The sequence below is a fragment of the Mya arenaria genome, chromosome 2 (genome assembly GCF_026914265.1).
Source record: "Mya arenaria isolate MELC-2E11 chromosome 2, ASM2691426v1".
NCBI lineage: Eukaryota > Metazoa > Mollusca > Bivalvia > Myida > Myidae > Mya > Mya arenaria.
This window is the reverse complement of record NC_069123.1, coordinates 46,229,977-46,244,554: the sequence shown is the minus strand read 5'-3', so window position 1 is coordinate 46,244,554 and position 14,578 is coordinate 46,229,977. Positions and strand designations below refer to the sequence as shown.

General features: G+C 33.1%; 1 long non-coding RNA gene across 1 annotated transcript; it reads right to left on the bottom strand.

Moving 5' to 3' along the window:
* Positions 1-10,136: 10,136 nt before the first annotated feature.
* Positions 10,137-14,066, bottom strand: LOC128225108 (uncharacterized). Its single transcript, XR_008259606.1, has 4 exons — positions 13,484-14,066; positions 12,259-12,433; positions 10,737-10,833; positions 10,137-10,175 (listed from the first exon to the last, which is right to left on the bottom strand). It is a non-coding gene; the product is annotated as an uncharacterized LOC128225108 (long non-coding RNA).
* Positions 14,067-14,578: the final 512 nt, after the last annotated feature.

Genomic DNA, 14,578 nt, shown 5'->3' with positions numbered 1-14,578 from the left:
GACTTAAGCATAAAAAGCTCATCGTCACAACAATATGTATAGAAATAATGCATGGCATGTGACAATTATAACATAAGTTATATTAATAAATTAATCCTAAGTTTGATATAAATATTGTGAGAGTGTGTAAAACAATAACAAGAATGTCATCGATATTAAGGTATAATATGAAAAGGTAATGATTTCGGTGTTATATAAATCTATATGAATTTCTCTCTATATATAAATACTTCTCAACGTTGACTGATACAGCCGCAAGGTTCAAGCTGCGTGATACATACAACTTTGTGGCTACTGTTTAAGGATATGAATATTACAAAAAAAGACAACAAAAACAACAACAACAAAAAACAAACACGCACACAAAAGGAAAAAGAATATGTACATCTCGTATGTCCTAAGGATCTACAGATTTATGTTTAAACACTACCGTTTATGATACAATCAAAATACCAAAGAAACATAGCAAAAATTTATACTATATTAAGGAATCACGTTATTTGAAGGACTTATCACAGTAAAGCGCTAACTTCCTTAGGGTGGTTTGGTTGTTACTTTGCATTAAAACAATATATTTCATCAAACTCGTATTAACGTTATACGCACTTGGCTTACATTTACTATTCGCATACATCAAAACGGTTCCTTAACAACAGAGATTATGGTAATTTAAAGCAATGTGTTACTCATATTTCCAAAATGTAAAAAAGTTCCATAGAATTCGGCGTTAAAAATTGTAAACATGTATCCCAATAGACGCATCTTCTAATGACGCAATTTGAAGTTTGATCATAAGAATGACGCAGTCAAAATTGGATGCTTTACTGGTGACCTGCATTACGTCTCGTTAGATGAGTAAACATGTATCCGACTCGACCTGCGATCTCGACAGATGTGTGTTTACACATCAAACTCGACGTGATACAGATACCAAAAAAAAGGGTCCTTATTCATCATATCCTCTATGGCATGATCGAGAAGCACATACGTTTCACTAAATAAATGGCTTTAATTTTTAGTTTAATTTATATATCTTTTAATGTGATTGCGGTTTAGCATGCTTTTAGCCACGCTTTTACCAGTTTCTTCTTTAAATATTTTTACTCCATTAAGATTCCTTTTCCTACCGACTTAAAAATTGCATAAGGAATGTAATATGATCAGCACGCTTCAGGTTTTGCTAAATTCCAATTTCTACCCAGATAAGTATTTGAATAAACTGTAGATACATGTACATGAAAATACGGTGAAAATTTGTTTTCGATACAGCATGTGGAAAAACTAGGTTCTTTAGCATTTGTAAGAAAACTTTGAAGTTTCAATTAAAGTTTGGGCACTGCTGTCGAAGCTGTTTACAGTTGATTCAATGGTTGTGTTAAATGTTTGTAAATTCTAATTTATCTATCTGGAGTAGAAAGCTTAATACGATATCAGAGCTCAAAGTGGTGCGCTTGGAAACAGAGTTACTGAAGCATATATAGGAGGCTGTCTCAGTAAATAGTACACTCTATTTAAGTCATTGCACTTTACTAAATTCGTTCATTTATTCATATCTTTTTCAAATGTATAAGTATTTACTTTTGTATATTCTGAGTCTTTTACCTGCAATAGACACTCGGCAGACGAATAACTTAACAGACAAAAATAATACAATATTCTATAGTGCTTTCTAAATTTGACAACGTGGCTACTCGTTTTCCACATTGGCAAAGCCAGCCTCAATCTGAAACAGTTTCATCCATGTTAGTGTGTACAACAGTATGTGACATTTGTGGTTTGCAGGTTTAAATTAATCATTATTTGATAATACTCGCTAGCAAAAAGCTTTAGCAATCGAATACGGTGTCTGTTAAGATTTACCGTCGCACTTTTTTAAAATGCATAATGCATTCAATATAGCTAGTTTTTAAAAGTTTACTTTTAACCTCTTCCTGTTCGATACGATACTATATATGACGGTTCTAATAGAGGGCCGTATCTTTGTTCGAGACGACATTTCTGAGTATAAATCATTATAGCGGTTTACAAACAAAGCATGGGGTGGTTAGAAATTACAGGGACAATGCCAAATATGTTTTTTAACGACTTCACTTTTTCATGACTTCAACTTATTGTGAATATCTATTATTTATCGGTATTAAATATATTCTTTATACTAGTCATGATAACAGTTAGTTTGTATCTTATTGCTGCATTATTTATTTGTACCATGCGAGGCGAGAAATTTGTTTATTCATTTATTTCCATACCGGAACAGAAACACGTTGGAGATGCTTCACCGTGCAATAAATATCATATGTCCCTTGAAAGCATGATTCAAAGCAATCACTTGACCAACCTATAATTTTATGATTTTAATATCTCAGGTTGTGTGTGCAAGAATTATATTTATGCAAAACTATGATGTAACTTGTTTAACGTGTCGGCAAAATAACAAACATGTTATGTTTATGTGAATGTTGTTCATATAACAGCTCAGATTATATTGACTTTCACTTTGGTTTAAGTAGCAAAGAACTTTGCAAAGACCCTCTCTAAATGCTCAAGACTAAGGCCCTACAGATACGGGACGAGCGACCTGCAGCGTACAAAATAAACAGACATACCAATTATCAGTGTGTGTATACCACGTGATAAATTGCGTCATAAATGCTACGGCGGAAGGCAATATTTTGATTTGAAAAAAAGACTTTAAACAAAGAAAACTTCACTATTTCTTCACCATTTTAAATTAATCATAGCGCAGTCTACACCGCTTACGGAGCCCTACCTTCGGTCTTTTACCAGAATTTGATTGCGAGTTTAGTTTCTTAAAACACTTCGACAAACCTTTTCACAATACGGCCGTCTGACGGAGCACTGTCAAAACATTATTTTGGAAACAGGTTTGTCGAAGTGTTTAATGAAACTTATGACCTCATCAAATTTCGGCAATAAAACAAATGCGGGGCTTTTTCAGCGGCATAGACTGCACTTTGTTTCATTTAAAATGGTGTTGTAAATGGAAAGTTATCTTTGATTTAAGACTTTATTTTAAGCAAAGTTTTGTCTTCCGACGTAGCATATATGACTTAATTTATCACGTGGTATACATACACTGATTATACATTAAATTATTTTATGAATGAATGTTGGGGTCCCCGTCTTGGATCATTTAGCAAAACAGGAGCTCGTCTTATATATATATAACATTAAAAAATAAACATAAACGCTCACCTCAGGTGAAAAAAGTAGTTATTTCATAAATATTTGTCAATAATGTCGGACATACGTATGACCATTTCAATCTATGCAATCCTTATTTAAACTTTAAACCTATCGTGTCTTAACATTTGTATGCACTAAAAGTATCACAACAAACAAATTACAAATTCCATTAAGTAATGAATAGTTGCATGACAATATTTGTAAGTAAGTAACACGCTAAAAAATCACGATATTACATGTATGCTAAATTTGCTTTCACATTATCAAACCACCATACTTTTTAGATACTACGTATACGTGCACTATCAGTGTGAATGGATGTCAAAGGTTGGTATCTAGGCATAGGCTGATTTTGGCATGGAGATTGTCATTCAATTATTGTCTAATGTACATAACAAAGTCAGACTAACATAATGGAAATATTTTCTTAGATTTATGTCTAACATCTATGGCATAACATTGCTCTGACTGAAATTATTTCCTTTTTTATGGATATTATACAACAGACGCAGGTGCATTACATGTCAGCTTATGTAAATAATATTCAGACAACAAGCTGCGTTAGTCACCATTAACAATATGCTATCTCGGATGATAAGTGTCTTTATTATATGCCATTCAATTTCTTCTTCAGTATCAAACAGTGAAAATACAGCTTGCGGTATTGAACAATCCGTATCGTCATACTGTCGTTTTCTGATTTCGTTTCGTGCTAGCACGGTGCTTAGTCTAAGAACTACTTTCGCATCGCTAAAAATAGCGTGGCAAAATCATATCCACTATGTATTAATCTATTTTCTGTACTTCATGTTAACAACATTGCTGGAGTGATACGTCCACACATTTCCAGTCAGGCAAGGTCCATCGTGACTGCTGAAATGGATAGAAGAAATAGTGGAATAAAGAACGACTCGGGTGTATCGCTTATGACATGGAAGTTCTGTTTACGAGAAATTTGCATTGGTTGTAATAGAAAGTGCCTCGGAATGCATGTTTCGCTTCGACCTTCAAGAGACACTCGTATTTAAATCAATGCGTACACATGTATAACAAAAATAAATTTTGAGTGTAAAACCGTTTACTTCTATCTAAATATTGCATGCATAAAAATCAATTACTACTAATAAGATTGTAACCGTGGATTTAATAACTGAAAACGTGCAATAATTAAATGACTGGTGAGAGCTAAACGATTTACAGTGATCAAATATCAACTCATTAGCCAGAGTGTTTTCTGCAACTTTCTTTCAAATTAAACACTGTTTTCTTCATAAGATTCATTATTTTTGATATTATTTATCCTTTTTAGTAAATCAAAACAATTGTATACTTTGCGGTACAGCTGTTTTTGCAGTAAGAGTGCATCTTCAATTAGTAATTTATGTAATTCAATGTGTCTTTTTTATTTATGTCAACCGGATTTTAATTTACTAATACGCATATATGTTTGTAAAATCAAAGGAATGTAAATTAACAATTGAAAGCTTTAAATTAAGCCAGCCATTCAGAATTAGTATGTCACTGTTTTGTTGCATCTGCTGTTCTACTATATACCTTCAGTTAATTATAACATAACTCCATAGTTCTGAGGATTACCCATGTATTTGATATAATAACCTGAAATATACGTTTAAGATATGGGAACTCTAATAATCCATGCATTTTAAACATGAAAAAGGAGCAAAACATGGTGCTCAGGAGAGCGTTTTAACAAAGGAAGTTGTAACTACAATTATCATAGCTCTGTTTTTAACGTCAGAAATGGCAATATAACGAGTTTTACCTCAATTAGGTGTTCATTTTCAATGCTTGCTTAAGTTTAAAAACACACACGCACACACATGTTGCAAATGACTATGACTATGACTCTAAGATAATTTCACGACTAAAATCTACTAAAATAAATGGCTCCCAGAGTTGGCCATATATCTATCTGCGAGTATGCATAGTTATGCATGCACAGAAAGATATCCCGTACGGCCGTAGAGTATACTTTAAGGCTATCATATGGTTTATGTCTTAGTCCTAGTAACCGGTCGCGTGTAGACCAGCCATAAACGTTCACAAATATCGCATGCCCATTCTCTCAATTTTAACTCTAGACATTTAAATTCAAATCGAAGGAGCGAAAAAAGTCGATCCGGCAAAACAAAAAGTTTAAATCCCAAGTGCATTGTTCCCGGTAATGCCCCGTGTTTTTATTTTGGTCACAAATTCAAATTCTTTAATAGTCTGGACAAGTGCAGTAGCAATAAAAACGCTGGATAATTTTAATATTAGCTAAACTCGAGGGCCTGCGGCTAAACAATACTTATTGACCACGGTTCTCGTATAATCTTGATAAATGGAATCTCAATTTATATACAATCCCAAAATAGTTTGTTTCCAGACGTTCAATTAACCAAGGTTTCTGGTTATTAAATGCCATTCTATCAGCAATAACCCGCAGTATTACCGAGGTATTCAATTAAACTAGTTATTTATTCGTACTGTATAACGGTTTTGTACCTACCATTGACAATATCCTCGGACAATATGTGTTTCCCAAACAACATTATTCGAAGACAGACATATTGCACTGTATTGAATGGTAACAACTAAAATAGGGTTTTGGGTACCCTGCGTTCAATTTTGAGATAATCTGTCGTCTTCAATGCATTTTTGGTCGTTGGTCTAATAGCAATACTCAAAGACTTCGGTCGATTATAACATTGCGACAAACAGAAAGCAATCAATAGGTATATTTTGAAACTGCTTCTGTAAAAAGGGCAATAATTAGTGTCAGAAGAGACATTGCTTAAGGTGTTTTCTTTAAGGACCATCTACACATGATGAACAAGCAATCCCATATGGGTGAACGGGAAGATATATTTTTACTGTATTTTAAAGAAAATTAAAACAATTGTTCTGGTTAAACAAGCCGCTATATTTTCAGAATGATCATTAGGTCTAAAAAATGTTGTCTGTTTCGGGTAACCCGACCCTACCTATAAAAATGCGCCGACCCTAACTATTTTTTTCCGTTTTTGAGCAAAAAAAATATTCGTTAGCGAATAGAGAGTTACGAAGGGCGGATAAATGCAGATTTTAATTAGAATTATTGTTTATATGATAAAATAAAGTCAGGCAATGACAGTAATAAAGGAAAGACTGCCATGTGCAAGAAAACACTCTGAACTTACGACAGATTTTGAAAAAAAAAATCCCTACCTACCCTACCTAGAAATTTTGGGAAGGTTACCCTAAACAAACAATTTTTTTTTTTGGCCCTAGCACTAATGCTTGTTGTGGTCATCTGCTTATTTGAATTAAATCTTACAAATGACTAATTTTGATAATTTCGTGCTGGAAATTTATTGAACACCATGATGTTAGTAACATGTTTGTCAGGTTAGCCTAAGAACTTGTACCAGACCATGAACCTTCTTTGAATGAACCCTCTTTAAAGAACAACACATCAGGTGGACGTGACGTGACTGAATGATTGAATTATTTTTTTAACTGTGGCTGCCGTCTTTCTCAGATTGTGTGATATGCTTATATGAATAAAGGTATAATTAAATCAGTATGACATCTTCGGCAGACGCACAACACTTTTTTCAGGACGCTAAATCGACAATAAGGTCTAAAAGGATAAGGTTAACCAGGTGATGTAAAAACAAGTAATAGCAGCGAACGACTGCACAAATACAAATATAAGAATATACAGCAGATGAAAGAAACATAAGTTTGTATTCTCAATGAGAATACTTACAATAACATTCATACGTATGTCTACAAAATAAAATATACCACATACATATTTTTTGCCAGTCATCTCAAACGTTTACGTTTGATCCTGGTTCATTAATCAACAACGCTGACATAAGAGTCATCTGAGGTACAGTGGGACAAAGACATTCACAGGACGGCTGTCACTTTACCAATGGACAGCGCGGTTCTCAGATTTTTCTGCGCAGGCGCAGAACACGTCATTTTTCGATTTTTGACTTACTGACGAAATAATTCTTTATCATATTCGAAAGAAACTTATGATGTCAATGTTTCAATGCAACACAAAATACACGTTTTAAAGAATTATTCACATAAAACACAAACGACTTTACTCAATAAAGGTACATTCCACTTTTACTTAATTAAATACATAGATAACCTAAGTACCTTTATTTCAATTTAATTATTATCGTAAGCTCCATTACAAACTCAACTATTGTATTCGGTGTTTTGTACGTACAAACAACATACACTGTTGCGATTTGCGAGTGACGCTAATATTGTGACGACATTATATCAATATGACAGTTACAGCGTGATTGTGCAACATTCGCAAAATACAAGATAACATCAAGTTGAGCTTACGGGCGAAGGCAAACTGATATCATACCCTCTTTGGGGGAAAACTCAGAAACCTCCATCCTTTTAGCGCCAGTGTTACAGAACTGTCCTACCACTAGATGTCGGTCCTCATATTCTGTAAGCTCAATAACAACATTGTTTATTTAAAGCATGCATGTTTATGTATAAATGAATTTGTTTCACTAACAAACATATGAAAGAACCTTTTAAAAGAAAAATATTGATTTTGAATTGAGAGTTCGATGTCAACACGAAAAGATACTCGCTAGAACTGTTTTCCATCCAATCCCTATTCAAATTATATCTCAATTCACTAAACCATACAAAAACCTGTTTTATAGTCGTTAAATTACTCTGCGCATTCATTCACATATCCCTGTTTCATATGACGAAAATAAAACATAAAACATGTACGTAACAAATGAAGAGATATTCGTAAACGATGCATTTTTTATTAACGATTTGAATGATATTGTTTGAACCTTGGTGTGATTCTGCAAATACATCTGTAATTATTAAATCGTTGTTTGGTTCTCCGCATTATTGTAGTTATGGGGTCTATTATTTGGAAGACATTTCCCACCGCATTCCTTTCTTGTAAACTGTATCTTCAGGAGAGCGTTATACTAAATACATGACAAAATACATTATTATTTTGTATTAACGATGATGACAAAGGCATTGGTATGATGTTGTTGAATGATAACGCCAACTCAATATATATATGCAAAAAGCTACAGAAACATGCTCAGTAGCAAAAAAGTTCAAACATAAACCCGGTTTAGTGACAATGGGCAACGGCAAAGACAAGAAACATAGAACAGCACACAACTCTACAAACAGCATGCCAAATTCATCAAAAGAATCATTATATAGTAATGCTCTATTATATGCTAGGAAAATAATTAAAAACATATGTTCTATTTAAGGTGTGCATGTAGGTTGCTAACAATATCGCAATCGGTCTTACGATAGAGCTTTAATAAGCAGGTCCTAATATCAAGTACTTAGGTCAATTCTATATATCAATCGTATCTCATTTCGTATTTCTATATAACGACATAGCATGATTCAAAGGTTCGTATTAGTATCCAAATCGCATGAATCGACTTCTTTCAACATGTCTGAAAAAACAACAACAATATTTAGTTAAAAATTTATAGAAACCTAATTCCAAAACAAAATCGCCCAATTTATTATTTTGAGGTGTTACTTTCAGGAAGTACATTTAATGCGGTAGAATGATCATTCTTAAGAACATTCCGAACTGATTTGTATTACTAGTAACATAACAAATGCGTTTTAAAAAATGTAAAATTATACAAATGTTGATCATGCCACGCGTTTATTTGAACTTAGCAAAGATTGGGATTGATAAATGACTTTAAAATGAAGTGTTTTGGTGATCTCGTTGCCAGGGCTGTATGCAAAATGACGTCGACAAGTATATTCCTATATATGCGAAATTTAAAGATAGCAGTGTTATCGTATCTACTGTGATATGCATAATACTATAAAACATCGAACACAATCGCTGTTTCTAACATTAAAGTATATGAAATACACCATATTCGACAGGAGTCTGCATTTTAACCATTCCTTCGCAACGTGTACAAGAGATACAAACACCGCGGCATTTTAAAAACGCTGTATATTTTCTGACACTCCTGCTTGAACATTACATCAGAATAAAACGGCCGTTAATTGAACAAATTAACACGAGAGAAGATAAAACAGATATAGGTTATATCATAGGTTTCTGCTCTTTCCCCTGAATTTACTTCTTTAAATTACAACGATTATAAATATGCAAATTGTATTTGTATCATTCATTCAATACAATTCATAATCAAAATGTCTTTAGTTAATGTGTATGTAAGAAGGAGTGATACGCTGGCTATTGACAGAACAAGGTCTCGATATGGATCTGGTTTTGTAGACACACTTGATTTGTAAGATAGCTGCAACATTCTCATGAAATATGCAAATTTAATTTGTACAATTTCATTCAATACAATTCATAATTAAAATGTCATCAAATTATGTTTATGTAAGAAGTAGAGGTACGCTGGCTATTGACAAAACAAGGTCTCGATATGGCCCTGGTTTTGCAGACAAACTTGATTTGTACGATAGCTGCAACATTCTCAAGAAATTATCGTCAAGTGGTTGACTCTTGCCAAGTGAGATGCGAATGACTTCCTTGTAAACGGAATGACGCATTACTTCATCTTGCCTATCAAGCAGCGGATCTTTGGAATCTGGTAGCCTTAGGAACAGGAAAAAGTCCGTAACAAGACCTTCACTTGTAGGAATGCCAAACTTAACCGCCAGTGAAACAGCCAACGCTTCCCATCGCATGAAGCGTTCGTCCATGGTCATTGTCATCCAGTCTCTTGGTGGCCAATGGGCAAGTAGACCTTCGATTGGAAGTTCGACAGGTTGGGCAATCAACCAATCCCGCCTTGCTGGCGGAAACAACGGCATTCCGCCTAGAAGAAGCAACTGTAAGGCAATCTTGGAATTACTCATACCGGCAACAAAGGGTGAAGTAATTTCCTTTGGCGTCGTAATTGGTAACATCAGGACCGTTGTAACGGATTGCAAAGGACCTGGTAATAAAGAAGTATGCCTATTAGAAAAGCATGCATATAAGTGGTCATTTTGAGTGTGGTTTCATACAGTGTGTAGTTTATTGTCTTAGTTGATGTCATAACGCCTCTATAACTTATTTTATAGTATGTCGACATTCATACAAAGCAACACTATTGTGATAAACTTATATGGACATTCGTGTGCCTTAGGTTACCATAGTTTGTTAAAACACGATAATTTTATAATCATTCCATAAAGGTTTTAACCTATCAATTGAATTTAGTAAATATTATAATGTCAAAGAATCTTCTTACAGTTATATTTCAGTGAATCAACAATCAAATGGATATCTTTACTATTCGTTGAAATGTATTACAAACGTGTTGAAGAGTCATTTTGGTTTGATTCAATGGCTTTAGTAAACCTCCTAAAATAAATAATATAAATACCTTTCTCTTATGTATGGAAATTTGAAGTCATTATATCAAACATAACAATCATCATCAATAAAGAATGCCCATAAACGACTGTCAACTATCTTTCTATTTATACGTATGTATCTATATTCAGATTCAAACCTTTTGTGAAAGAAGGTCTGTTGTCATTACAGCCAAGTACGGTGACACGAACGGTAGCTGTATCCGAATGGTTTGCCGCCCCATCACCAGCGTGCACCTGTGGATTTTAAGATTATATTTGTGTGCTTACATATTTACAAAGTATTTTTTTGGAAGTTGTTAGAAAACTTTATTTGACCTTGGTAACAATATAGATTTATTGGCATGTAGTTAAAAGGTCAACTTTGATTATGCTGAATAATCATTTTATCACTGGAAAAGTTTTCTTTGGAATGCAGGTTATCTTTTAATGGGATTGTTTAAACAATCAAGACTAAAGACAACCAAACTAAACGAAGGACCTGTATAAAGTATCACAAAATAACAAAATCTAATTTAAAAATCGGCCAAGTTTTTTTACTTTAACAAATTAAGAAATGGCGGGTTTCAATTTCTAACTGAGATCAAATGATCTATTTTAAATATAAACAGTTTATATCGAATTATTTTTCAAGAAATAGAACTATGCATTTCGTTTGTGTTTAAACTTTTCAAAACAGGCTTTATTTTTGTTGCTTGATCTTTTTTAGCATTATGTTATCCAATGTACTGAAGAAAAACTGTATCAATACTTCGTATTTTATAAGGTTCAGATTTGATGTCTTAAAGGTGTCATATGCAATCAGGTAATAATCATATGTTCAACATATTCTTCTCGAAAGCCAGATCGAATACTTATGTCAAATTGAGCTGATGCATTTGAGTTGCACATCACCAGTACAAGTAACTGATTATGATCGTTTTAAAGGCAATCGATATAACACGCATACAATTAAAGCACATTCCTATGTGAAAAACATTCAGTTTTGATACATATATATGAATGCCAACATTTTTGAGTTCGACAGAAAATCATTAAATACGTATGTTAGTATAGATAGTTGCACAAGTGGTAGGTTCTGTGACTTTTTGTCGTGAAACGCGAATTCGCTTAGGACTTGTTTTGTATTTGTTCATAATATGAGATTTTACCCTCTATTGATGATATCCGAATCCTTTTTTAACAATTAAGCAGTCATTAATTTTTCTACGGAAACAACAATCATCCACGTCCGAATAAACTGTAGCGAATCTAACAAGTCGCGAAATGAATAAACCAGTTCATTGGAACAGTAGTATCTATTGTTTCATTACACATATCATTTAATTGCATAACCTATCAACATGTCTTGATTTTGGGTATTGTGTGCGTAATTCATTACAGTGATTCGTACTTAAACGCTTCTGTACAGTGACGTCACGAAATGACAAACCCAGATGCTTCTTTTGGAAATGAAAGACGGTCACTTGGGTGGTTTGATCCGGTTTTAATGCCATTATTGGACGTCTTCATGAAATTATCACATACTGGCGAGTAGCAACCAACAACTTACCTCCAAGTAACACTGCGTGTTATAATTCCCGATAACAGCTTTGTTCAAATCGTTTAATACTAACTTAATATGACGGGACCTTGTCCTGTTGATAAATATGGCTTACTTACCTCGAATACAAGCGGATTATTATTCGATGGCGAGGTATCAACATCTACAGGTTTAACGAGGACAATGTCTCCGCTCGAGGAGTCAATTAAAAAATGTCCTGATACATTGCTGGGAACAATTGAATAGTGAACCGTGTTGAATGCTGGCGATTCATCGGCATCTGTTGCGTGTACTCTGTAATTGAGAATTTAATATATTTCAAAGTTTGTATTAATAAAGTTCCTCATCCAAATAAATTAACTCTAAAACTGATTAAAAACTTACTGTAAATAAACATGTCCAATGGAACGCCAGGAACACAATGGTAATAAAGTATCAATATTAAAGTGTAGATGCATGTCAAGTCAGGTTGTATCATTCAATATATTGTAGAAAACACGCGCTTCGAATTTAACAAAATGTTTCCAAATACATCTTTTATGCATATGACATGATTTCTAATGAAAACATATATGCCTCAAAACGTACATCATGGACTTCCACAGTGTAAAAAGTCGTTTTAAGGACCAAAACATTAAATGTTTTATCTAATCTCTTTTTTATTTAGACTAAAAAGGTCAATGTTCAGAAAGCATAATACAAACATATTTTGCAACATTGGTAGGTGAAATAAGGAGTTGCGCTAATTTTGCAAAAAGATGTTGTCAGAATTTCAATAAAAAAGCGTTTGCATTTATTTCAGGAAAGTCTTTATATAAAATGAGTATGTGTTTGTGTTAAAATAGTCAACATCACCCTTTATACAGTGGCTTGCAGATATTTAAAGAAAGATATTGGCATTTTCGTAACCAGAAAATGAATTTAATTGACTGATTTTTACTATTTCAATGAATATTGTTTTTAATGAAAATATATCAAGAAATCCCAAGTCATTGTTAATTTGGCTGTCTGGGGCATTTTGACACAAAAATTGACTTATATAGGCCAGATGATTTTACAAAAATGCATATGTCTATTTTATTCAAAGTCTGATAAATCTTATTTCGTAGAAGTTGATTAACACTTTACTACCGTTAAACACGTCGCAAAGGATGATTATTTTAATCCAGAAAAAAATTGATCCTCAAAAGTAAATAAAACATGAACTTTAGAAACATTTTTTCTTCCCCACCCATTTTTGTACTGTGACAGGTATTTAAAAAAAGTCAGTGTGTAGTGACTATATTCATGAACAGTTACAACATTTCATATATAAATTAAAAAGAGTGTTATAAAGCAGCCTACCTTAATAAGTTTAATCCATCCTTTTCGCATTCACTTACAGTAATATTGTAAACAGGATGATCAAACGCCGGTTTTCGGTTGTTTATGTCCTGTAAAAGAGTTATTTCAAACCAATTTTATGATAAAAAACCATCAACAACGTGTTTTGAGTATATAAACAAGTGTTGATAATGGAGTTCAACTTTACTAATAATATAACGCGGGTACTTCAAAACGAAATGTTGAATGTAAACAATAAACCCACGAAATCACTTTATTGTAAACCGCAAAATATTTGCCCCCTGTATCACAAACGATATTGTTATCCTACTGGTTAATTTTTAAAGCCCCCGAGTTGTCTACCTTTGTTATACATTAAAGGCACTGATACATATTGCTTCAATGGACATACCTATTATATTCCTACCCGGAAACACGATTAAGAGAATGCAATTCGAAAAAGTACCAAGAAATTAAATATAAAAGCTAAACGCGACGTTCAAGCACAGTGTTTTGTGTCTCATTCATCTAGAAATTATACCATATATCACCACCTTTTTGTATGAGCAGGGAAAGTGTACTGTAACAGGAATATTGCTCTCTAATTCCAAATTTCATTTTTTGCAATAAAATTATACTTCAATCTTTACGCAATATCTCAAATAATTTATGACCTATTGTTTCAGCCATTTTCAAAGTAGCAATATGTTTGCGTTACATATTTTAATAAACGTCATAAATAAAGCTCCATTTATGTCAGTCGACTCTTTATGTACGTGCTTTGATTAAATTGGCATTGTCCATATTTTAAGAGATATCTTACTTCAAATTTGAATTCATATTCATTTTTACAAGTAGTGTTAAGAATATTTCGGGTGTATGTTAATGAAGATGTGACCAATATTTTAGAATACAATTTTAATTTTGTTTTAAAATTGAAAATTTTAGTATGGACCACCATTGCTTTATCTTCATTTTATTATAACTATTTGTTTTTAATTTTGTGGATAGGGTCGTTGTGAATACAAGCATGATTATATTCAGGAAACAATTTTTCTCCGAGTTATTCCCTAAATTGTCATCAGTAGCCTATATTTTATATTTCAAATAGTTTAT